The following is a 26,386-nucleotide window of genomic DNA, read 5'->3' on the forward strand; positions in this document are numbered from 1 at the left end:
TTAAGTTTAGCTAATGTTTAATGAAAAATGACCAGGGGGATTTTTAAAATATTTCTATCTCGGTTTCCTCTGAATTAAGTCACATCGACATTGATAGTCCAGCAGCAGTTAAACAGAAACTAAAAAGGTAGAAGAATGGTTAAGAGAAATGAGTCAGACGTGGGTTCAGATCTAGCTCCATCTTGACTACCAATGGTATTACTCTTCCTCAGTTTCCACCTTTGTCCAGTGAACTGTTCATGTAACAAAATCTTTATAAAGAGTTTTATTATGATTTATATTCAATTCTTAAGACATGGTAAGAACTTAATACATGTCAACAATTACATTAAATATTATTAGAGCAGATATACAGTTCAGGAGATACACCAAATTTACGTCTGAATTTTAATTTAGACTCTTTTCAGATACACAAATAAATCCTAGCTATACTATGTGCATATTTTGTGAACAAGGCACTTAGAACTCCCTGGACTTTAACTTCCTCATCTTTAAAGTAGTTATATTAATAACTACTCCATAAGATGTAGTAAGAATAAAATGAGATAATATAAATGACATGGCACGTAGTGGGCACTTAAGTATTTTATTAAAAAACCAAAGCATACAGCGATAGCTAATATTCTTTATGTGTCAGCTCTATATACTAAGCTAATTAGATAAGACACTTATCAGGATAATTGAATAAAATTTATTTTTGGACCTTATTAAACTAAAAATCCTTTCTTTCTTATAAATTGAGCTTGTAGAAGATGATCCATCTGAATTGCAATTAAATAGCAATCTTCTAAATAATTAAACAATAGGGTATCTATGTATAGCAACTATTAGACAGTTTTTCTCTATCTATTTTAAACACTTGGGGTACGTGTTATGCAAATGGATTTTCAGGGAATTTTTATTATCATAAATAGACCATGAAATTTAGGTAACTTAAGCAGCAGAGATATTGTGAGTCATAGTATTTTCTTTCTTTCTTTTTTTTTCTCAAAGGACTTGAGTTCTATGACAGCTCCATTTCAGGAAGACAGTTACAATGAGGTGTTATGAAAGATCCAGGAAGGGGCCGGAGCTGTGGCGCAGCAGGTTAATGCCCTGCCCTAAAGCACTGACCGACATCCCATATGGGCGCTGGTTCTAGTCTCAGCTGCTCCTCTTCCAATCCTGCTCTCTTCTGTGGCCTAGGAAATAAGTAGAAGATGGCCCAAATCCTTGGGCCCCTGCACCCGAGTGAGAGTGAGAGACCCAGAAGAAGCTCCTGGCTCCTGGCTTCGGATTGGCACAGCTCCGGCCGTTGCTATCAATTGGGGAGTGAACCATCGGATGGAAGACCTCTCTCTTTCTTTCCCTCTCTCTCTCTGCCTCTCCTCTCTCTGTGTAACTCTAACTTTGAAATAAATAAATAAATGCAACTAGAAAAAAAAAGAAAGATCCAGGAGACTTGAAAACATGTAATGCACATAGTTTTCTTGTTATCTCAGACACACACACACATACACACACACACAAAATGTTCTCTCCACTCACAGAATTTAATGCAGTTGAAGACAGTTTTCCTCATTCTGCAGAAGGTAGAGAGCACCAAACTTGTCAGACGAGCTGGTAACTGCTCTGTCCTTGATATCAAGCAAGAGGTTTTCAGGCTTAATTGATTGATATTTCATAGTGTGTCTCATTACAGAGTTGAAATCATGACTGTGGTTAGGATCAGAGGTCAGATTCCAAAGCAAATAACTCTTACATTAAATCAAAATAGTAAATGGACTGAAAATATACCTTCTTTATATTTTTTACTTCATGTGTCTTTTAACACAAACTTCAACAAAACATGTGATATATATGTTACGAATTACTTTAAATGAAAAGTTCTTTAAAAATCTATTATTACTGCACTTAAAGCTTTTTGTCTTCCCTAAAATCAGAAGAGGTGAAGGAACATAACATTTTAGTGTGGACTGTTTTGCCTACATTGAGGCAGCTATGAATAAATCTTCCTCCCTCTCCCCCAACCCTATTCCCTCTCCCACTCCTGTACTTCGACCTAGTCTCCACATGGGTGGCATACTGTGCCACATGAATAGGGCTCCAGGTTTTTATCAACTGCTATCCACTTGCTTATTGCACTCTGCTATAGCAAATGCATAGGCAGCCATACCTTGAAATTAGTTTCTTAGTTAAGTGCATCAACTTCAGTACCTTGGACTTCAAGATTCTTTTAACCAAATCTCTCATTATCCTTTCTTTCTTTGATTATTCTTTCTCTTGATAGGCAGCAAAGTAAAAAACATGGATATACCATTAAAACTAAGTTTAATTACTCCCCACTTCTGTGATTGTGTGTAAGTTGCCTAGCCTGTCCACATCTCTGTTCAATCTACTTGTAAAATAATGATAATGTTATGTATCTCAGAAGCAGCAGCAATGTATTAGCTTTCCCTTTCTTTCTTGTTCTTTCTTTCCTTCTCTTCCCTTCTGTCTTCCCCCAAAAGCTCTGAGTTTCCTTTTGTTGCTTAGTCACAAAGCAATGTCTGTTTTAATCTGTGTTGAAATCTGTGGTTCACATTTCAGCTCTGCATTCACTAGCTTCTCAGATTTGGTCCCTTGACTTTGACACAGCACAACAATCTGTCACTCTGGATATCCCAAATATCTATTTATTCTGAGTAGATGAGTGTTGATGGCTCAAATTACACAATAATCCTTCATCCTGATTTTTAGAGATGATTTCAGAGGATATTCTATCATAGCATCCCCTTTTATTGCAAGTGATCCTTCACATATTTTGGATGAACTTACATTCCTTTATTGGTACATTTGTTAGTATAACAAAATTGACACCCAACTGATGGGAAAATAATGTAGGAGGCACTGGAAAAAAATTAGCATTTTTAAGAATTTCATAGCAGAGTGTTAACAAAACATCTATTAACTATGATGATGGTCCTCAAACAATTGACTGCAGTAGAACCCCCCAAATTGCCCAATAATCCTTTTTTTCTTTCTTTGCTGATGTTCTTTAATTCTTCAACCTAGCAACTCTTTGATTTTCTTTCTGTTCTTCATTAGCAGCCAACTCCAGACAGCAATCCTTAATTTTAGTCACTCTAACAGATTTGTAAAGGTACCTGCATTAATTTGCGAAGGTTTCCATTTAAAAAAATACCACAGATTTGGTAGATTAAACAATAGAGATTTTTTTAAAGAATATTTCCTGATGCTAGAAGTCCAAGATCAAAGTGTGGGTAGGTTTGCTCTCTCCTGAGGCCTCTCTCCTTGGTTTGCAGATGGCCACCTTCTCTCTGCCTCTTATGTATCCCTCTGCCGTCCCTCTTGTCTCTGTTATAGTCTCCTTTTATACAGAGAGATCCAAGGAGATTGGACTAGGTCCACCCTGATGGCCTCACCTTGATTTAATCACCCATCTGAAGGCCAGGTCCCCAAATGAAGTCTCATTCTGAGTTATGTGAGGTGTGTGTTGAAGGCTTCAAAATACAGAATTTGGGGCAAGGGAACCCAGTTTATCCCACAATAGTACCTTGTTTATGTCTTGTTTTGTTGAGAAAATTCTCCATCAATCTCTTATTTCTGAAAGACTTTAAGTGAAGTTGCTGACTTCCCTTTTATTGTAAACTATCTGTTTAAGGATATTTGTATAGCTAGCAGACTTAGGGAATAAAGATCATCTCTTCTGGTCATTCTTGCTTATAGTTCAATAAAAAAGATCTAGGGGCTGGCACTGTGGTGTAGTGGGTAAAGCCGCCGCCTGCAGTGCCATTATCCCATATGGACGGCGGTTCGAGATCTTGCTGCTCCACTTCCTACCCAGCTCTCTGCTATGGCCTAGGAAAGCAGTGGAAGATGACTCAAGTCCTTGGGCCCCGGCACCTGTGTTGGAGACCAGGAAGAAGCACCTGGCTCCTAGCTTTGGATTGGCGCAGCTCTGGCCATTGTGGCCACTGGGGAGTGAACCAGCAAATGGAAGACCTTTCTCTCTATCTCTCGCTCTCACTGTCTGTAACTCTACCTCTCAAATAAATAAATTAAATCTTAAAAAAAAGATCCAAGTTGCCTAGGCTCAGGGTTCCTCAGTCTTGAGTCTATCGTATTCCCTCCTCAACACTATGGTACTTGTGGGTCAAGGGGAACTGAGAAAATGTAATATTGTTGCCATTTACTGAATAAATTCTGTATGTCTGGTTCAATCTTATGCCTTCTATAATTTATGAATCAGATTTGGCTGTTAACATGCATAGGGGATACAATCTCAAACCCTTCACATTCCATGATCAATTTAATATTCATTTCCCTAAACTTAATGATATTGAGCATCTGTTCATGTCCTTGCTTGTCATCCACATGTCATTTTGATGCAGTGTTTATTTGAATAATTTCTCCATTTCATTATTTTGTGATTACTGAAATTTAAATGTTCTGTATATATTCTGAATTCAAACCCTTCAAAAAACGTGTGACTTGCAAACATTTTCTCCTACTATTTAGGCTTTTTCACTTTGTGGTGTTTTCCAAAGAACAAAATTTATAATTTTGTTAAGTTTGATTCAGTGATTTTGTCTTATTGATTAGGTTGTGCTTTTGGTGTCACAGCTAAGAAATGTTTTACCTAATCTAAGATCACAAAAATTTTCTATAATTTTTTTCCTAAAAGATGGGTGGTTTTGGACCTTACATTTAAGTCTATGATCCATTCTGAATTATTTACTGGTATGGGGTATGGATTAAAGTTATTTTTATGCATCCAGCTATTTTAGAACTATTTGTTGAAGAAGCAATCTGTTCTTTCCTGAATTGCCTTTGAAATTTTGCTGAAAACCAATTGACAATAGATGTGTAGGTCAACTTCTGAGTTATATTTGCTTCAATAATATGTTTATGAATATGGATGCCAGTACCATCATGATATTACCCTAGGCTTAAAATTTGATTTGTCTTAAAATGAAGTAACACAATTCCTTAAGTTTTGTTTTCCTTCTCAAATTTATTTTACCCATTTTAAGGTACACATCTTTCCATATAGATTTTAGAATCAGTTTCTTAATTTCACATTGTTTTTTTTTTTTTTTTGGAATTACCATCTTAATAATATTGAGTCTTCATATCCATTAACATTGTATATCTCTTAATATTTTGCTATCTTCTTTAATTTATAGTAACAGTGTTCTCCCTTTTTCAGTGTATGGTAAAATTTCAATTGCTCTTAGGGCAGCACTGTGACACAGTGGGTAAAGCCACTGCCTGCAGTGCCAGCATCCCATATGGGTGCTGCTCCACTTCTGATCCAGCTCTCTCTTATGACCTGGGAAAGCAATAGAAGATGGCCCAAGTTTTTGGGCCCCTGCAACCACTTGGGAGACCTGGAAGAAGTTCCTGGCTCCTGGCTTCGGATTGGCACATTTCCGGACGTTGGTGGCCAACTGGGGAGTGAACCAGTGGTTGGAAAACCTCTCTCTCTCTGCCTCTGCTTCTCTCTGTGTGTAACTCTGTCTTTCAAATGAATAAATAAATTTTAAAAAAATTTTTAATTGCCCAGTGTTCATCAATTATATTTAATAATATAATTTTCTTTTTGCACATTTGGTTTTTATGTTCTGTTACCTTGCTGAATTATTTATTTGTTTGCATAGATTGCATAGATTTTTGGATCTACCATAGGTTCTTGTATACAATCTTCCATCCACTGGTTCACTCCCCAGTTGGCTGCAATGTTCAGAGCTGTGCTAATCCAAAGCCAGGAGCCTGGAGTTTTTTCCGGGTCTCCCACATGAATGCAGGGGCCCAACGACTTGGGCCATCTTCTACTGCTTTCCCAGGCCATAGCAGAGAGCTTGATCAGAAATGGAGCAGCTGGGACTTGAACTGGAGCCCATATGGGATGCTAGCACTCCAGGCAATGGCTTTATCTGCTATGCCACAGCACTGGCCCTAAAAATATGACATCTTTAGAATCAATTTATTGCTAGCCACAAAATAACTTGCTTATATTTTTATTGAGATTATATTAAATCTGTATTAGGGTTTTTAACTATGTATGTAAATTCTTTAGTAGATATTTAGATCATCTACTTATTCTTGAATAGCATTGGCATTTTGCATCTGTCAAGACACGTATCCATTTCAAATAAGTGATCAAGTTTACTGGCACAACTTTCTTCATTATATTGTACTATTTTTATTATCTATAGCGTCTGTAATGATGGGCATTTCTCATAATTTGGCTTCTCTGCTTTATTCCTAATAATTCTGACTAAATGTTGATTGCCTTCACTGTTTTTCACCTTTTGTTTTTTTAAAGATTTATTTTATTTATTTCAAAGCCAGATTTACAGAGAGAGTTGGGGAGACAAAGATCTTCCATGCACTGGTTCACTCCCAAATGGCTGCAATGGCCAAGGCTGAGCCAGACCAAAGCCAGGAGCCAGGAGCTTTATCCAGGCCTCCTACATAGGTGCAGGGATCCAAGGATGTGGGCTATCTTCCACTGCTTTCTCTCATGCATTAGCAGGGGCCTGGATTGGAAGTGGGGCAACTAGGACACAAACCAACATCTATACTGTATGCTGGTATTGCAAGCCACAGCATAACCTATTACATCATGATGCTTATCCACAAAGGTTTTCTTTAAAGATCAGCTAGAGAATACTACAGCCATGAGAAAGAATGAAATTCTGTCCTTTGCAACAAATTGGATGCAAATGAAAACCACTATACTTAGTGAAATAAGCCAGTCCTCAAAAGACAAATACTGTATTTTTTCCCTATCTGTGGTAAATAACAGAGTACCAAAAATATAATGTGTAGGAGTGAATTGATATTTTGAGATATTACGATTGTTCACAACCCTTGTCTCTACTGTTGTTCATCCTATTTGTTGAATTTTTTCTTAGTGCAGGGTTAATCTTATGAGTGCAAGTAAACTGAAAATAGATCATTATAAAATATGAGAGAAGGAATAAGAGAGGAAGGAGGAGGAAGGTAGGGTAGGAAGCATCACTATGTTCCTATATCTCTATATATGAAATACATGAAATTTGTTTATGTTAAAAAAAATAAAATTAATTAATTAATTTAGAAAGATTAGATTTTAGTTTTATTGAGTTCTTATAATGTTTTTCTCTTTTCTATATTGCTTACTAATTCTCTGATTTTTACTACTTTCTTTCTTTTGATTATTGTTTCATGTACCATTACTTTTCCTAAAGTGGAGGTTTAAATTTTTTCTTTATTTCTAAAATACATAAGCATAACAATAATTTCTCTCTCAGTGTTGCCTCAGCTTCATCTCATCAGTATTTATGTTGTGCTTTCATTTTCCTTCATCAAAAGTACTTTCTAATTTTTTGATTCTTGTCTCGTGAAGATTTTGAAGTATCTCCAGATACCTGATAGTTGTTGATTTCTAATTTAATTCCATCAGAGGATGTACAGTATAAGCATTAAATCTTTTTAAATTTTGGAATCTTTTATGCCTTAAAATATGATTTAGCTTTGTAAATGTTCCATGTTCACTTAAAGGTGTATGCTTGCTGTTTGGGGGTGGCATGTTTTGTAAATGTCAATTATGCATGTTGATAGCACTAACTACACTTTCTATATCCTTACAGATGCTCTATAACTTATTGAGAGAAAGTTATTTCATTTTTTAAAATACTTATTTATTTATTTGAAAGGCAGAGTTAGAGAGAAAGAGAGAGAGAAAAATCTGTCATCCACTGGTTCACATTCCCAAATGGCCACAACAGCCAGGGCTGGGCCAGGCTGAAACCAGGAGTTCTTCCAGGTCTCCAGCATGGGTGCAGGAGCTCTAGTTAGCTCTAGTTAGCTCTAGCAGCCATCTCCTGCTGCTCTCCCAGGCACTAGCAAGGAGATAGATCTGGAGTGGAATAACTGGGACATGAACTGGTGCCCATATGGGATGCTGGCACCACAAGTGGTGACTTTATCAGCTATGCCAGAGTGCTGGCCCTAGTTATTGCATTGTTTTATTAAAATTATCATGTATTCTGAATTTCCATTATTAAGTGTATAAAAATGTGCATTAAATGACTATACATCATTATGAAATAACCTTCTTCCTAGTAATAGTCTTTGCTCTGATATGTACTTTGTTAATACTAATATAGCCATCCATTTAATTTTTTTTTTGATTTTTATGAGCATGATTTTGCTTTTTACATCTTTGCACTTTTAACCTAGCTCTTTTCTTAAACTGAGTTTCTCAAGGTGGCAAATTGTTGGTTCTTGTTTTTCTACCCTATGAAACTTTAGGTTGAAATATGACCACTGATATGTTTGGTTTTAAATCTGCTATCTTGTTTTTATTTCTTGTTTTCTGTTTGTCTCATTTGTTTTGCCCCATTTACTCTTTTCTGCATTCTATTCTTGATTAAATGAGCATTGTTTATAGTTCTGTCTTATCTCCTTGGATGGCTTATTATTTCTTTATATTATTTTTATTCTTCTTGGAGGACTTATACATTTTCAATTTATCATATTCTATATTTGAGAGACATTACACCATTCTACATCAAGTTCAGAACCAAAATCATATACTTTGTTCCTCCCATACCATCCTTTGTAATAATTATCTACTATATACTCATATAATGTAAACTCAGTAAGATATTTTATTGCTTTTATTTTAGTAATTTTTAAAGTTGTGAGATAGTTAGAAAAATATATCTTAAATTTAAACATCTAGTTCTTTTTTCCCATTTATATTGATATTTCCATCTGGTATCATTTTCCATACATTTCCAGAATGTCCTGGAATATCTTTTTTACTGTAGATCAGCTGATAATGGATTCTTTCAGTTTCCATATTTCTGAAAAGCTCTTCATTTCATTTTTGGTTTTGAATTATACTTTTGGTGAGTAGAGAGTACATGAATGACAGCTTTTTTCCCATTTTGCCTTAAGCACTTTGAGAATATTTCTTCTCTGTCTACTGGCTTACATAATTTTCAAGCAGTTCTCTTCAGTAACCCTCATTTCTCTTCCTCTGCCTATATTGTTTAATCTAATCACTTTCATGTTTTTCTCTTTAGAAGTAGTTTTAAGCAAATTTCAAAAAATTTCAAGTCACTTTTTCAAGCATTTATTTCTGTCCCATACTTCATCTGATGCCAAAGAATGTCTATGAATCTATTTGAAATTATTCCACGGCTCACATTGTGTTTTCTGACTTCTCAGTCTTGTCTTCTACTCTTTCCATTTGGGATAGTTTCCACTGTTGTCTTCAAGTTCACTAATCTTTTCTTCTACTTTGTCTAATCTACTATTAATTACATGTAGTAATTTTTTTTTTTTTGACAGGCAGAGTGGACAGTGAGAGAGAGAGACAGAGAGAAAGGTCTTCCTTTTGCCGTTGGTTTACTCTCCAATGGTCGCCACGGCCGGCACGCTGCGGCCGGCACACTGCGCTGATCTGATGGCAGGAGCCAGGTACTTGTAGTAAATTTTATACCCCAATATTGTGTTTATCATCTCTATAATTTTTCACTGTCTTATTTTTATTTATTTTTTTTCAGATACTTTGTTTTTTCATGTTGGTATATTGTTACAAAAAGAACAGATTCAATGCAATTCATCAATACAATCCTAAGAATATGTTTCCTTCTTCCTTTTAAAAAATTAATTAGTTTTTAACAGGTTCAATATACTTGATAGAAACAATTCTAAGAATATAATGGTATTCCCTCCCTCTCTGCCTCTCCATCTCTCCCTTTCATTCTTCCTCCCTCTCCCTTTCTTTCTTTCTTTTTTTAGTTTTGGAGATAACATATTGTAAAAGATTATAGTAAAAAGGCTTAAGGCTTATGTTTCACCAAATAAAAAGCTTAGCAATTAAAATCAAAACACCCTAGTTTAGTTGGAACACAGATATGCCTATAAGCAATAATTGAATGAAAAAAATCACCATTTCACTCATATATAGTATATTTTAAGGTAATCAATGATCATTAAACCATAGTAGTATAACATTCTTAATTTTTGACAAAGTTATAAAACAAAGTTTTAGAAAAGCATATTTGCACAATACTGATACAAATAGGCATTTCTTTTCTTTTTTAATAAATTAATTTTTTAAATTTTGGCTCCCATGTATAAGGGGACACATGTAGCATTTTTCTTTCTGTATCTGGCTTATTTCACTCAACATGATGTCCCCCAGTAGCATCAACTTTTCTTCCAGTGGTAGAATTTCTTTCATTTTTATAGCTGAATAATATTCCATTAGGTATATATATCACATTTTCTTTATCTACTCATCTGATGATGGACACCTTGCTTGACTCCAAATATTGGCTATGGTGACTAGTGCTGCTGTAAACATGGTGGTGCAGGTATCTCTTTGATATAACATTTTATGTCTTTTGGGTTTACACATAGTAGTAAGATTGTTGAATTGTATAGCAAGTCTATTTCTCAGGTTCTTTTTTTTTTTTTTTTTGGTAGTTTAGTTATAAATTTAAAGTCTACTGTATTTTTTTAATTTTTACTTAAGGTATACAATTTTATGTATTTTATGTGCACAGTTTTAGAAACATAGTGATACTTCCAACTCTACCCTCCCCCAGACCCTTGCTCCCACACTTCTTCCTCCTCCCTCTCATAACTACTCTCTTAATTTCTACAATATCATCTTTCAGATCACTTTATACTCTCAAGATTAACCCTACATTAAGTAATGATTTCAACAAATAGTAAGAGGGGAAAAACTGCCACTCAGGGCTGTAAAAAATCATCAGAGCTCAAAATGTCAACTCCTAAACATCACATTTTTGGTACTCTATTAGTTATGACATATCAGGGAAACATATGGTATATTTGTCTAAAGAGGACTGACTTATTTCACTAAGTATAATGGTTTCCAGGTTGCAACCATTTTGTTGCAAAGGACAGGATTTCATTCTTTTTATGAGTGAGTAGTATTCTATAGTGCATATATACCATAATTTCTTTACCTGATCATGTGTTGATAGACATCTGGCTTGATTTCACATCTTAGATTTTGTGAATTGAGCTTCAATAAACTTGGGAGTACAGATCTCTCTTTCATATGCTGATTTAATTTCTCATGGGCAAATACTTCAAGAAAGCTGAAAATAAATATACCATATGACCCAGTAATCCCCACTTCAGGAATTTACCTAAGATAAATGAAATCAGCTTATGAAAGTGTTATCTGTACCCTTATGTTCATTGTAGCTCAATTAACAATAGCTAATAATATGGAAACAACCCAGATGTCCATCAACTGATAACTGAATAAAGAAATTATGGTATATATACACTATGGGATACTACACAGCAGTAAAAAAAAAAAAATGGAAACTTGTTTGCAACAAAATGGATGCAACCAGGAACTATTAGTGAACTAAGTCAATCCCTAAAAGACAGACACCATATGTTTCCCTGATCTGTAGTAACTAATAGATCACATAAACTGTAATGTATTGGAGTGAAATTAACATTTTGAAATTCGATGATCACTTACAGCCTTTGTCTCTACTGTTGAGGAACACTGTTGTTTTCTTTACATTATTTGTTGAATGCTTTACTTAGTGTAGGGTTAATATTATGAGTATAAAGTAAACTGAAAACAGATCTTTGTAAAAATTAAGATTGGGAATAAGTGTGGGGAGCAATCCGGACTAGACTGTTACTCGAATTAAGACTTATTCTATGCATCTGCTCTCCCACAATATGGCGCTGGGAGAGAAGTAAACAGCTTCCGCACAGCTGCCTCCAGTTCAACCAATTAACTGTAGGACTTGCTCCTGATTGGAGAGCAGCGTACTCAGCCGAGTTGGGATTGGCGGAGGAGGACTATAAAGGAGGAGAGAGACGGCATGCACCAGGAACATCTATGGGGAACATCTAAGGGAACCCGTGCAGCCCCCGAGAAGAGCCGGCCGGCAGTGTGCCGCTCCCCTGCGGAAGTGGGGAATGCGGCCAGGGGGAACTGCCCTTCCACGGAGGTGGAAGGGATAGTAGCCAACCCGGGAAGAACCAGCAGCAAACCCGGGGAGGGCCGGGCAGACGAAAAGAACAGCGCAGGGTCCTGTGTCGTTCCTCCACGAAGAGGGGGAGCGACATAATGGTGCCGTGACTCGGATAGGAAACCTAGCTTGGATAGGAAACCTAGGACGGATAGCAAACTTAGGAGGGAAGAAACGGGAAGAACTGGGAAAATATCGGAGAGAGAAACTAGCAAACAGCCTAGGGAAAAGCCGGACGAAAAGGGTGCCGGAAGAAGCTATTGAAAGCCTAGGCATAGACTCGGATACGGACTACGGGGGGAAGCTGGGAGGAATCTCTAAGGTTGAAAGCGAAAGTGAAAGCTAGAACAAACAGACTCGGATACGGACTGTGGGGAGAAGCCAGGAGAAATGAGGGAGGAATATTGTTGGAAGAAAACTTAGGGAAACATACCGGGTAGAGAAAAATGTTAGGGAAATTGAAGCCGCGGGGGGCAGGCCAAGGCGGAAACGAAAGCCACTTTGGGGTTCTCAAGTTAGCCCGGGAATAGGGGGCGAGAAGTTGAAACCAGAAGCTGAGACGTAAGCCAGATTGGGATCCGTCTGATTAGCCCGGGGAGCAAAGGACGGGAAGCCAAATCGTGGGGCGGAGACGTACGCTGGGTTGAATTCGCCAGGCTAGCCCAGGGAACTTGGATTGAATGCTAGTGGTGGAGACGCAAGCTACGCTGTGTTACTCGCGGAAGCCGCCGCGTGCAGAGAGAGCACGGGGCGTGAATAGATAGGGAACGGGGCTGGCGTAGGCCGTGGTTCAGACGCGAAAGGGTTAAGCGTGGAGACCGCGGAGCGCGCAAAGCCGAGCCGCGCAAAGCCGGGAAGCTGCGCAGATGAGAGAGGCGCGCGGGCTGAAGCGGCGCAGAGCCGGGAACCCGCCGGCGGGGCGAGGTGCCGGAAAGCTGCAGGGATAAGAGAAACAGAAGTTTAGAAGTAAAAGAGAAATAGGAATGTTGGCAGACAGAAGTAAAATGGGAGAAATAGAAATGCCCGGAGATAGAGAAATAGAGAAAAATAAGGCCTCCCCTCAACATGCCAATTAGAAGGCTTGGATTCGGTCTGCCCGATTAGTGAGGCGATGAGCACCTGGGCGGCTAGCCGCAGGTCACCGAAGACAGGCACGAATTAACATCAGTAAAGCTTCCCCACAATGCAACAATTAGGAGGCTTGGATTCGGTCTGCCTGATTTAAGGCGGTAAGCGCCAGCAAAGCTCGACCAGAGTATGAGCTGCAGGTCACCGAAGATAGGCACGAACCAACACTAATAAGTCTCCCCCACAATAAGGCAATGAGAAGGCTTGGATTCGGTTTGCCTGATAGGTTTTGTAAGTCCCCTGCAGGCAGAGCAGAGCATGCGCTGCAGGGCACCGAACACAGGCACGCATCAGCGCCTAAAAACCTCCTCACAACATGGCGAAGAGAGGACCCGGATTCGGTTTGCCTGATAGGACTTGTAAGAGCCTGTGGCAACTCTAGCAAGCAGAGCAGAGTGTGTGCCGTGGGACACCGAAGACAGGCGCGTATCAACGCTAAAAAATAAAAAGAAAGGGGGATCTGTGGGGAGCAATCCGGACTAGACTGTTACTCGAATTAAGACTTATTCTATGCATCTGCTCTCCCACAATATGGCGCTGGGAGAGAAGTAAACAGCTTCCGCACAGCTGCCTCCAGTTCAACCAATTAACTGTAGGACTTGCTCCTGATTGGAGAGCAGCGTACTCAGCCGAGTTGGGATTGGCGGAGGAGGACTATAAAGGAGGAGAGAGACGGCATGCACCAGGAACATCTATGGGGAACATCTAAGGGAACCCGTGCAGCCCCCGAGAAGAGCCGGCCGGCAGTGTGCCGCTCCCCTGCGGAAGTGGGGAATGCGGCCAGGGGGAACTGCCCTTCCACGGAGGTGGAAGGGATAGTAGCCAACCCGGGAAGAACCAGCAGCAAACCCGGGGAGGGCCGGGCAGACGAAAAGAACAGCGCAGGGTCCTGTGTCGTTCCTCCACGAAGAGGGGGAGCGACAATAAGAGAGGGAGTAGTAATAAGGGTGGGACCATGGGTAGTAGGGTAGATAGGGTGGGAAGTAACACTATGTTCCCAAATCTGTATATGTGAAATAATTGAAATTTGTATACCTTAAATAAAAAACTTTTTAAAAAGTCAAAATTAAATAATATAAAACATAATATCCTTTTTAATCTCTTTTTATAGTTTTTAAATTTAAATCTGCTTTATCATATATCAGGATAGCTACTCATGTTCATTTTTGGCTTCTGTTTGCCTAGTATAACTTTTTCCAACCATTCACTTTCAGTCTGTGTGTGTCTTTGTGAAGTGAATTAATTAGTTTCTTGTAGACAGCATACAGTGGGGTCCTTTTTTTTTTAAGATTTATTTATTTGAAAGTCAGAGTTATATGGAGAGAGAAGGAGAAGAAGAGAGAGAGAGAGAGGTCTTCCATTCACTGGTTCACTCCCCAAATGGCCGCAATGGCTGGAGTTGCTTCAATCCAAAGCCAGGAGCCAGGAGCTGCTTCCAGATCTCCCACATGGGTGCAGGCACCCAAGGACTTGGGCCGTCTTCTACTGCTTTCCTAGGGCATAGCAGAGAGCTGGATTGGAAGTGGAGCAGCTGGGACTCGTACCGGTGCCCATATGGGATGCTGGCACTGCAGGTGGCAGCTTTACCCACTACGCCACATTGCCAGCCCCAAGGGGTACTGGCTTTCAATACATTCAACCAACCTAAGTCTTTTTGTTAGTTAATTTAATCCATTTAAATTTGAGGTCAGCATTGGCAGATAAGAATGAAAACTTGTCATTTTGCTGATTGTGTAATGATTCTACCTTCTCAGTGAATTTGGTGGTGTCACATAGGTTCATCCTTCCTTATAATGCAGGACACACTACAGAATTTTATGAGGCTGGTGTGGTAGTGGTGAATTCTCTGTTTTTGCTTATCTGGAAAATGCCTTCTTTCTCCATTTTATAAAGGATTGCTTCACTGGATCATTCTTGGTTGGAAATTTTTTCTTTTATGATTTTGAATTTCTCACTCCACTCTTTCTGACTTGTTGGGTTTTCTCTGAGAAGTCTGATGTTAATCTAATTAATTTTCCTTTATAATTAACTTAACACTTTTACTGTCTTTAAGATTCTTTCCTTGTCATTTACTTTTGATAATTTTACTACCACCTGCCTTGCAGAAGATTTTGTTGTTGTTGTTGTGTCTGCTTGTGATTCTCTGAGTTTTTTATATTTGAATGTTCATGTCTCTTTCAAGAACTAGGAAATTGATTAATTACTATTTCAGTTATCAGATTCTCAATGCCTTTTTTCTTTTTTTCTTTTTCAAGGATACCTATAGTATGAATATTGGTCATTTAATGGTATCCTATATTTTGTGTAGACTCTTCATTTTTAAAGTTCTTTTCTCTATTTTTGTTTGTTTGAGTTATTTCAAAAATTGTCCTCAAGATCAGAAATTCTTTCCTCCACTTGGTCTTTCTTGTTGTTAAAGCTAAATCATTTTTTTATTTCACTGATTGAAGATTTAATCTCCAAAACTTCTATTTGGATCTTCCTAATGAGTTCTACCTCCTTAGTAATATGTTCATTCATGTCACTCTTATTTCCTTATTTCTTTATGCTGTCTATCTGTGTTCTTTCCCATCTCATTAAATCTCCTTACAATGATTATTTTGAATTCCATATCTCTCATTTCATAGATTTCCTTCAGTTCAGGATCTCATTCTGGAGGATTATTGTGTTCTTTTTGATACATAATACTGCCTTGCTTCTTTATGCCTTCTGTGTCTTTATATATCATGCTATACCCAATTCAACCATCTTGGATCCCTCTACTCCTCCTGGCCTTTCTTTTCCCTGTAAACCTCCCTGTCTTTCTCTTTTTCTCTTTCTCTTTCTCTCTCTTCCTCTTCCTCTCTCTCTCTCACATCTTTCTGCTTCCTTCCTTCTTTCTTTCTTTTTTAGCTTTTTAGACAACAATCTTTTAATTAAATGTTTCTCTTTTTGTATCTTCCATGTTCCTGCTTAACATCATATGGTTTACCCTAGCTTCATGAACATAGAAATACAACTGTTACAGAAACTCTCTATGCATGTCTATGAATTGTATCCTTTCTATGTTAGTTTTAATTGACTGATGTTTCTATCTCCAGCCATGAGTAGTTTCTCAAACACATATACTGATCAGGGTACATGGGAATATGTTATACATATCTCTGAAGGTCTGTCCCTATGCAACTCTTCTCTCTCTGGCACTTTGTTTTAGTAATTCTTGCTTCTTTGGTCTTCCTATACTTTCAGTTCTAACTCTGCAACCCATAAGAACTTCAGGGATCCACTTGGGCTCCTCTGCATGCAGTATGATTTAGACACTATTTGAGGCAATTAATTTAGTAACCATAAGGCTCAATCCATTCATTTATGTCTGTTAGTAATAACTCTCCTTCATTGCCTGGTATATGATGTCATGGAAAGCATTAAAATTTATTTTTATTTAACTTTTTTAGTTATTGTTGGCAAGTGAGCAATTCTAGTCCCTGTCATTTCATATTAGTAATAACAGCAGTTAATTATAACACCCTCCTAACTGGAAACTCTTCTAATTCATTTTAACAAATAATAATACCAATGAGAACAAAAATATTCATTGAGACTTTATATTGTGTCAAATAGAGTGCACAACATTGGTGATAAAAAATAATAATTCATGTACCTATCTCTTAAAGTCCTCATAATTTATTCTTTTCAATTTACCTGTGAATGGATAGATTCCCACAAAATAGTCTAAGGGGAACCATCTTTATAAAATCCATAAAGTATAATATTTCCTTATAAATACTTACAGTGCTCTCACAAAGTATTATGCTTAATTCTCTTTCTCATGGCGTATGTCTTCTACAACCTGGGTATAAGGAATCTTATAATCAGATGCTACTTCAGCATCCATTTTTGAATTTATGTTTAACTTTCTCATACCAGAATCAGGAATGAGGCATCCTTGACAAAGTTTTTTTTTCACACATGGAGAAAGTTTTTTATTGGATTAAACAGATAGTTGTTTTATGTGATATATAATTTTTGCTGGTGTGCTTTCAGTGCATCATATGATATTAAAACACAGTTTTCAACACAAATTGACCAGTGTAGCAGATACATTGAAATTAGAAATGAAGAAAGGTCTATCTTAAATGTAAATGTACTCTTCCCATAATAAAAGTAAAAGAATCACTTTGTTTTCAAAGATCATGCATTCACATTTTGTCTCTCTTTTGGATGTTTTCTGTAACGGTGTGATATATCATCATGTATCACTTTTTTACTATTAGCACCAGGCTCTAACCAACTGAGCTAACAACCACATTGTATCACTTTTTTTTTTTTTTTTTGACAGGCAGAGTGGACAGTGAGAGAGACAGAGAGAAAGGTCTTCCTTTTGCCATTGGTTCACCCTCCAATGGCCTCCACGGCTGGCGCACTGCGGCCGGCACACCACGCTGATCCGATGGCAGGAGCCAGGTACTTCTCCTGGTCTCCCATGAGGTGCAGGGCCCAAGCACCTGGGCCATCCTCCACTGCACTCCCTGGCCACAGCAGAGGGCTGGCCTGGAAGAGGGGCAACCGGGACAGAATCCGGCGCCCCGACTGGGACTAGAACCCGGTGTGCCGGCGCCGCTAGGCGGAGGATTAGCCTGGTGAGCCGCGGCACCGGCCTGTATCACTTTTTTTAAACAATGTTATTTCATGAAATCTTTTTAAAAATTTTTTAACTTTTATTTAATAAATATAAATTTCCAAAGTACAACTTTCAGATTATAGCAGCTTTTTCACCCATAACCACCTTCCCACCTGCAATCATCCCATCTCCCACCCCATTCTTCATCAAGATTCATTTTCAATATCTTTATATACAGAAGATCAATTTAGTATATACTAAGTAAAGATTTCAACAGTTTGCACTCACACAGAAACACAAAGTATAAAGTACTGTTTGAGTACTAATTATACCGTTAATTCACGTAGTACAACACATTAAGGACAGAGATCCTACATGGGGAGTAAGTGCACAGTGACTCCTGTTGTTGATTTAACAATTGACACTCTTATTTCTGATTTCAGTAATCACCCTAGGCTCTTGTCATGAGTTCCCAAGGCTATGGAAGCCTCTTGAGTTCCGAAATTACGATCTTATTTAGGCAAGGCCATAGTCAAAGTGGAAGTTCTCTCCTCCCTTCAGAGAAAAGTACCTTCTTCTTTGATGGCCTGTGCTTTCCACTGGGATCTCACTCACAGAGATCTTTCATTTAGGTTTTTGGTTTGTTTGTTTGTTTGTTTTTGCCACAGTGTCTTGGCTTTCCATGCCTGAAATACTCTCATGGGCTTTTTAGTCAGATCTGAATGCCTTAAGGGCTGATTCTGAGGCCAGAGTGCTGTTTAGGACATCTGCCATTCTATGAGTCTGCTGTGTATTCCACTTCCCATGTTGGATCATTCTGTCCTTTTTAATTCTATCAGTTAGTATTTGCAGACACTAGTCTTGTTTATGTGATCCTTTTGACACTTAATCCTATCATTATGATCAATTATGAACTGAAACTGATCACTTTGAATAGTGAGATGGCATTGGTAGAAACCATCCTTTACAAAGTTTCTAGTTCTATACGACACCCAAATGGTTCAAGCCAGTGGTCAGAGATAGTCACTTATCCTACATAGCAGACTGGGCTTCTCCCTTTCCAGCTGTTTCTTTTTAAATCGAACATTCAGGAATCTGCCCATGAATTTAATGTGAATAACACTCTACTCCAATATATACTGCTAGTTCCTGACTTCTGAGTGTCTGGTCCAGGCAACCCCCTTCATGCATCAGTTTCCATTAGAACTAAAAACCCTTAAACTTTCACATTGTGGTTGTGGCAAGATGAATTAGATTGAATAGAAGAGTGTCAGAGAGTACATATTTGGAGTAGAGGAGGAGGACCAGGATGAAGTGAGATAGCATGGCCAGGGGCTTAACAGAAACAACAATAAAAAATTGAAACAAAAAAACACAAAAGCACACACACAGGAGAAGAAAACTATAAAAAAGACTGTGGAACACAAAAAGTTAGAGGAAAGAGTCATATAACATGAATGATAGAGTAAGGGAAAAAATTCACATTATAACCATCTTTCTAATATTAATTTGTAATGGTTATTAGAGCCAGCACCACGGCTCACTAGGCTAATCCTCCGCCTTGCGGCGCCGGCACACCGGGGTCTAGTCCCAGTCAGGGCACCAGATTCTGTCCCGGTTGCCCCTCTTCCAGGCCAGCTCTCTGCTGTGGCCAGGGAGTGCAGTGGAGGATGGCCCAAGTGCTTGGGCCCTGCACCTCATGGGAGACCAGGAGAAGTACCTGGCTCCTGCCATCGGATCAGCGCGGTGTGCCGGCCGCAGTGCACCAGCCGTGGCGGCCATTGGAGGGTGAACCAATGGCAAAAAGGAAGACCTTTGTCTCTGTCTCTCTCTCTCACTGCCCACTCTGCCTGTCAAAAAAAATTTAAAAAATAAAATAAAATAAAATAAAGTAATGGTTATTAGATATGACTGAATTAGCTTATCAGAATTTCTGCTACTTTATGCTGTGGTATTACAGTATAAAGCAAAAGTAACGATAACCATGCTTTTATTCTCAAGAATCTAGTCAGTATTTTCTTAGCCTATGTGACAAGCCAGGAAATGATTCATATTTTACAACTCAATTTCTAGTTGTTTCTTTGAAATCCGAACATGTTTTTATTTTTCTGTGAAAAATATACTTTAGTTGAATAAGATTTAGTTTTGACCTTTCACTCCAACACTTCAGAATAAAAGCTGCATTGATATGATTATAGTAAGGCCATGACTCAGTGACTGTGCTCACAGAAACACTAAGATTTGAAATCATAAGAGGCACAATTGCTAACATATCTCAATGAGAAGCAATTAAAAATTGCTTGAATAGCTAACAATATGTGATTCTGAGAATGAGATGCCTCAAGAAGCATTCCAGCTATTATTAATTTTAGGTTTGAATTAGGACAAACACTATAGATAGGCATAGGTCATTTTCACAGAAAAAAATCTGAAACTAAATGGGGATGTTTGGGGAATTGCCCTAGGACAGAAAAGGCTGATTTTCAATTTGATTCTGAACAAATATGACTTTCTCTATGTGGGAAGATGAGTTCATGGCAACAGATATAATAATGTCCTTTGTGAATCATCATTTCCAGTTATGATCTCAGCGAACAACACCCTCCTTCAAATAATCAGGCATATTGCCTGAGAAGGTGAGATAAGCCCTGGTCCTGAGCCTACAAATGGAGCCAGAATACCCAATCTCCTTCAGAGTCAGAACTGTCCTTATTCATTCACATTCACAGCATTCTCTTTAAAGAACAACTTGGTAGTTTAGTAGAGCTCAGGAAGACTTTGATGACCTGGATCTGATTGAAGCCTACCTACAAATCAACCCCCTCTTCCCTCGCCCAGTGTATCCTACTTTATGGCCATACTGAGCTAAACTACCACAGTTTCTGAAGAGACTATACACACTCTTTCAGACTTTCCATACAGTCTGCATTCTCTGCTTAGAATTCCCTTCTCTTCTCCTTTCTCTTCATTAGATAAGCTAATTCAGATTTGTCATTTCAGATATTCCTAATGCCACCTCCATTGTGAGGAATTTCCTCACCTAGGGAGGAAACCAAGCTTCACCCAACATCTTTTTCTTAGATATTCCCATCCCCATCAGTTGGGACTCTCACAGCCCAGTCAATAAAAACCATCATGCAGTCTCCTCCCCGTATAGTGCCAAATAAAATGCTGCTAAATTCTTAAACACAATAAAATGCAAGAATGTTCTATGTTTTTCCTGATAACTTCTTTTTTTAAAAAATATATAATAGCTCCCTGTTAGGATGTAAAGATCATATCTTACATGCCCTGATGTCCTTTTTGCCCAACAGACTAGTGCGTAAAAGGTTCTCCACAAGGGTCTTTTGAGTAAAATAATGAATACATTTTGACAGGTACATTAATAGGCTTTCATTTTCTTTTGAAAAAAAATGTTTTCTACCCTAGTCATTTTTACCCCCTGATGTAGTGCTGTTTAATGAAGGCAAAGTTGTTGTTAATCATGTAAATGTATAATGAAAGACCCAAATAATCTAAAACAAAGAGTTGAGTAGAAATCTATTTTTTAAGGATTTATTTGAAAGACAGAGTTACAGAGAGAGATAGAGACAGAGAGAGGTCTTCCATCCTCTGGTTCACTCCCCAGATGGCCACAATGGTCGGAGCTGTGCTGACCGAAGCCAGGAGCCAGGAGCTTCTTCCAGGTCTCCCACGAGGGTGCAAGGGCCCAAGGACTTGGGCCATCTTCTACTGCTTTCCCAGGGCATAGCAGAGAGCTGGATAGGAAATGGAGCAACCGGGACTAGAACCGGCACCCATATGGGATGGTGGCACTTCAGACTAGAGTTTTAACCCGTTGTGCCTCAGCGCTTCAGGCTAGAGCTTTAACCCGCTGTGCCACAGCACCGGCCCCAGAAATCTAATTTCTAATTTCTACTATTCAAAGTCTTTGTATTCTATTGTCTTGAAAATAATGCTTGAATGAAATTCTTGGAGGTGGAGTACCTAATCTCAGAATACTGTCACTCATCAACTTACCATGCTTGAACACTATCATTATCATTCTGATCACATCGCAACTTGCTTAGGGGAAAGTTTCAGAACAAGAATTATCTTTGGGGGAAATCATCCCCTGATGGAATACTGAAAAGGAAACTGAGCGCCTTGGGTCTAAGTTGAGGATATAGGAGGCTTAGAATGAAAAGAAGGAAGAGGGGACTAATAAAAATTTTTATTTATTTGAGAAGCAAAGAAAGAGACAGAGTTTTGAGCACCTGGTGTATTCCTCAAATGTTGGAAACTACTGCTGGGGCTGACGACGGGAGCCTGGAACTCAATCCAGATCTCCCATGTAGGTGGCAGGAACCGAATTACTTCAGCCATCATTGCTATTCTCAGGATAACTGATATATTTGCTGTTTAACCAAATGTCTGCCCTAGAATGTGAGTCTTTTTTTATTTAAGATTTATGTATTTTATTTGAAAGGCAGAGTTATAGAGAAAGAAGGGGAGAGAGAGAGAGAGAGAGAGAGAGAGAGAGATTTTGTACCTACTGATTTACTCCCCAAATGGCCAGAACAGCCAGGGCTGGGCTAGGCCAAAGCCAGGAAATTGGAACTCCACCCACATCTCCCACATGGGTGGCAGGAGCCCAAACACTTACGCCATCTTTTTTTTTTTTTTTTTTTTTTTTTTGCTTTCCCAAGTGCATTAGCAGGAACTGGATCAGAAATAGAGCAGCCAGGAGTAAAAGCAGTGCTCATATGTGATGCTGACATTGAAGGTGGTAAATTAATTAAGTGTACCACAATGACAGCCCCAGGAAGTGAGTCTTAAACACAGAATTTCTCTCACTCAACTATATAGTGAATTGTAATGCCACAGGTTATTAAAAAGAAATCTGGAGAACTCTGACCCCTCTACTACTTCCAGGATCTATGCTCAAGGTCCTATTACTTCTCCCTGAATAGGAAACCTTGTAATAATAGTCATATCTATCAAAGTCCTACTGTGTGAAAAGCAGCATACTTGTTTATTTTCTTTTCAATCATAAATTCAGTGGAATTGGAACTATTACAGGTCTCATTATACAAATGAGAACACAGGTATAATGGATGAAAATCTTGGCTTTAGAGTTTTCACTTAATTTTACCCTATATAATTTCTCTCTGCCTTTTGAATTGAAGGTAGAAAGCTCTTTAGACCACATGACCAACTGCCTCTTTGAACAAGCAAGGAGTGAGATCTGAAAAAGGTAAATGATTTGTGTGAGATCTTTCAGTCAGTGAGAGGTAGAGTTGGAGTTGAGCCCACGCCGTCTGTGCAATAGCACTTGCCCACACTTCTGCAGGCCCTCAGAATGCATGGTAACCAGCAGTGCTGTGTGGACACAGGAAAATGGCCTGGGATTAAAAAGCTTCAGTTGTAAAATACCAACCACAAAAATGGTCAGGGTAGAACAAAGACCTCATCACTACCAAACAGATTTTTCTTCCACCACACAACTCTGCCTCTTCTGCTTGACCAGTTCAGAATCCATCTCAAAGTCAACATATTTTACTCACTCTAGGATATGTGTGAACACTCTATTGATAAAGGAAGTCATGGATATGTCCCTAAGGACACTATCTAGACAAGCAGTTATAGTAGTGCGGGAACTGAGACTTGACCTCAGTGTATCTCACCCTAGGTCCACAGTCCTTAGAGAAGACAATCAGAGCACAAACAGGTCAACAAAATTGTTACACACATTTAAAAATCACATTGTTGAATAATAATATTTATTCTTTTATTTTTGTTTATTTGAAAGACACAGGTGCAGAGATAGAAGAGACAGAGAGAGCAAGAGAGGGGGGAAGAGAGAGGGAGGGAGGGAGGGAGGGAGGGGGAGAGAGAGAGAGAGAGAGAGAGAGAGAGAGAGAATCATCCATCTGCTTGTTCACTCTGCAAATATCTGCTATGGCTAGGGCTGGGCCAGAATGAAGCCAGGAATCAAGGGCTTCTTCTCGGTCTCCCACATAAGTTTGGGGCCCAAGCACTTGGGCCACTTTTCATTGCATTCCCAGGTGCATTAGCAGGGATGTGGATCAGAATTAGAGCAGCTGGAACTCAAACCAATACCCATATGGGATGCTAGCATTGCAGGTGCTTTACCCACTAGATCTCAACACTAGTCCCCTTAATAAACATTTAAAACATATTAGGTGGAACTATTTGACTACTCTTAATGCTACAGTTATCCCTTGATTTATAATCAAGGAAGAGCAATCTCATTCCTCAAAATCCAAAAGCATAACTTCTCGGTGAATTGTTATTGAACTATTATTGTTCAGTGAATTATTATCCAAGAATGGAAATGTGATCATGATGACTTAGCTATCAGAAGGAGGTGAGCGTTGTATCACTAAGAAAACAGCACGTAAGCTGTCTGAGCAAGAACTGTACATAGGTACATATGTGAGTGTGAGCACGGCTTGCAGAAAGAGGCTCAGAAATACCAGTTACCACAACAGCTCAGTGCATGAGAACGGGAGGGGAGAAAACCACAAGTCACCACTTCATATTTATCAGTGTTCAACAGGAAGTAAACAGCTAGTGCTGTTCTTTGGCTACTGCTGTCCAAGTGACAGGTGTCACTTAAGAAATTCAGAAATATTTTCTAGAATTCACGTATAGCCAAAATATCCAGGAGTTTTTTTTCCTGTGTTTTCTGTAGGACTGTAAGATAGACCTAAATATGTGAACTCTCGTCAAATACAAAAATATAATAATTAAATACTAACCTCTGTATTGCAGAAAAATAAATGCATTCAAGTGCTTTTCTAGTTAAAGATGTAATGAATTATCTAAAATCAAAGTCTGAATATTCCAAGTATGTAAAGTAGGAAAGGTTCATGAGCATGAAACATGAGCAGAAAGTGCACTTCAACACAAATGACCAATATGATTCCCTTTACTGATATAGCACTATTTCCTGAGCTTGTTTCTGTAATAGGTTTAAATGAGTATCACTGTGTATTCCTTGTTCTCGAAGAGTTAATGGTCTATCAGAGAAGTTGAGACAGCCATACACATGCACACACACACACACACACACACACACACATATATATATTATAAAGTTCAAGTGATGATATGATTTTTGTCTCCATAGTACAGTCTTACCAAGTACTAAGAGAATTTTGGAGAGGGAGAAATAAGCCAAAATGAACAAAAATGAATGCTTGCACTAGGTCTAGAAAGAGGAGTGGAATTTTGGATGATAATAAAGGGCATGAATATTTAAGGAATACAAATACATTTTAGGACTTTATATGTAGATGACGATGCTTTCCATAGATGACCACTGTTTCTCTCTTCTTTTCCAATATGGATGTCTTTTATTTCTTATTCTTGAATGTTCCACTGAGGAGATCCTTCAACTTAATGTTGAATGAAACTGATGAGGGTGGACATCTTTCTTTCTGAATTTAGAGAGAAAGCATTCAGTCTTTCAACTGTTAAGTATGATGTTAGCTGTCAGTTTTTCTTAGATGCTCTTTATCAAGTTGATGAAATTCCCTTCTATTTCAGTTGTTGAAAAGTTTTTATAAGGAACAAAATGTATGACTTTGTCAAATGCTTTTTCTGTGTCTATTGAGAGGGTCATGAGGCTTTCCTCTCTACATCTGTCAACATAAAGTAAATTGATTGTTTTTAATTCCTTTAATTCTAATTTATGACATATTTATACGTTGGCGAATTCAGTTAGTTAAAATTACATTAAAAATGTGTCATCCATGTGGATGAGGAATGAGGAATACACTTTCATTCTTCCATAATGCCTTCTTCTGGTTTTGATATCAGGACAATACTGGTCTTAAGAATTATATTTGGAGATCATTTTCTCATCTTTGTCTTCTGGAAGAGTATATGTATGTGTGTGTGTGTGTGTGCGTGTGTGTGCATATATATATATATATATATATTCTACCAAATTCTTAAGGGAAAAATAAAACATACACACACACATGTTTTATTTTTCCCTTAACTATTTGGTAGAATTTATCAATAATGCACATAAGCTTGGAAATGAATTTTCTTTTTAATAGAAATTCTAATGGCAAACTCAATTGCTTTAATAGATACTGAGCTATCTGAGTTATTCTTAAATGAGCTGCTTTGGCAGTTTGTGTTATAGCATATTCATTCTTTTACTATCTTTATAATAATTGTAGAATGTCAGTGATGTCATTTCTTTCATTCCTGATATTAATAAATTTGTGTCCTCTTTCTGCTTTAAACATTTGAAAGAAGTTTATGAATTTTCTGGAGGTGCTCAAAAAACCAAGTTTTCATTTTACTGATCTGTCTTTGTTGTTTCTCAGTTTTTTATTTCACTGATTTCTGCTCTAGTTTTTTATTTACTTTCTCTGTCTTACTATATGTTTAATTTTCTCTTCTTTCTTTATACTTAGGGTAGATAGTGACTTCACTGATTTGGTAAATTTTGTCTGATAAAAATTTCTACAGCTATAATTTTCATTTAATTACTCCCTCCCTCGTTCTCTGCAAATTTTTATATGTGTCTTCATCTTCATTTTTATAAAAAATATTTTCTAGTTACATTTGATTTCTTTGTAAGTCTAATAGCTATTTAGAAATATACTACTTGCAC

General features: G+C 38.1%; 1 long non-coding RNA gene across 1 annotated transcript in view; it reads left to right on the forward strand.

The window, feature by feature from the left end:
* The window catches only part of LOC149127004 (uncharacterized), a 62,682-nt gene extending 61,280 nt beyond the window's left edge, over positions 1-1,402 (forward strand). Inside the window, exon 4 of the long non-coding RNA XR_016232429.1 lies at positions 994-1,402. This is a non-coding gene — a long non-coding RNA (uncharacterized LOC149127004). The remainder of the gene's footprint in view (positions 1-993) is intronic.
* Positions 1,403-26,386: the final 24,984 nt, after the last annotated feature.

This window comes from Oryctolagus cuniculus, chromosome 4 (genome assembly GCF_051225735.1).
Source record: "Oryctolagus cuniculus isolate XC-2025 breed Fujian yellow rabbit chromosome 4, ASM5122573v1, whole genome shotgun sequence".
NCBI lineage: Eukaryota > Metazoa > Chordata > Mammalia > Lagomorpha > Leporidae > Oryctolagus > Oryctolagus cuniculus.